Source organism: Microtus ochrogaster, chromosome 8 (assembly GCF_000317375.1).
Source record: "Microtus ochrogaster isolate Prairie Vole_2 chromosome 8, MicOch1.0, whole genome shotgun sequence".
Classification (NCBI taxonomy): Eukaryota; Metazoa; Chordata; class Mammalia; order Rodentia; family Cricetidae; genus Microtus; species Microtus ochrogaster.
The window spans coordinates 10,354,895-10,355,291 of record NC_022015.1 but is presented as its reverse complement, the minus strand read 5'-3'; positions in this window follow the sequence as shown (position 1 = coordinate 10,355,291).

Sequence of the window (397 nt, the reverse complement as noted above, 5' to 3'; positions counted from 1 at the left end):
CAACATGGGATATTTTTGTACCCGTGAGAATGTGTATTTCTTAACGTTTTCTTATATTTAAAGATCTAAGTTTTTAACCCTAACAACAGGCATTTTGAATAAACCAAAGTTCATTCCATCCTCATTTTACAAATTCTAACTGTTGGCATTTAGCCTAGTGCCTTCATATAATATTTTCGTCACTCACCGTGCCCCTGCGATGATCTACTTTCCTGTTTGTACGGATGATGGGTAAAATGGACAGTATACTGTTTTCTTGGTTATAAAACGGATACCAAAATATGCCAACTAGTATATTAGCTTTAGTGATCGCTGCTAATGTCCATACCTCTTACTTGAATGTTTTGATAACTTTAGTAACCAGGCAACGTCGGTATGGTTTTTAATGCGTGGCTCT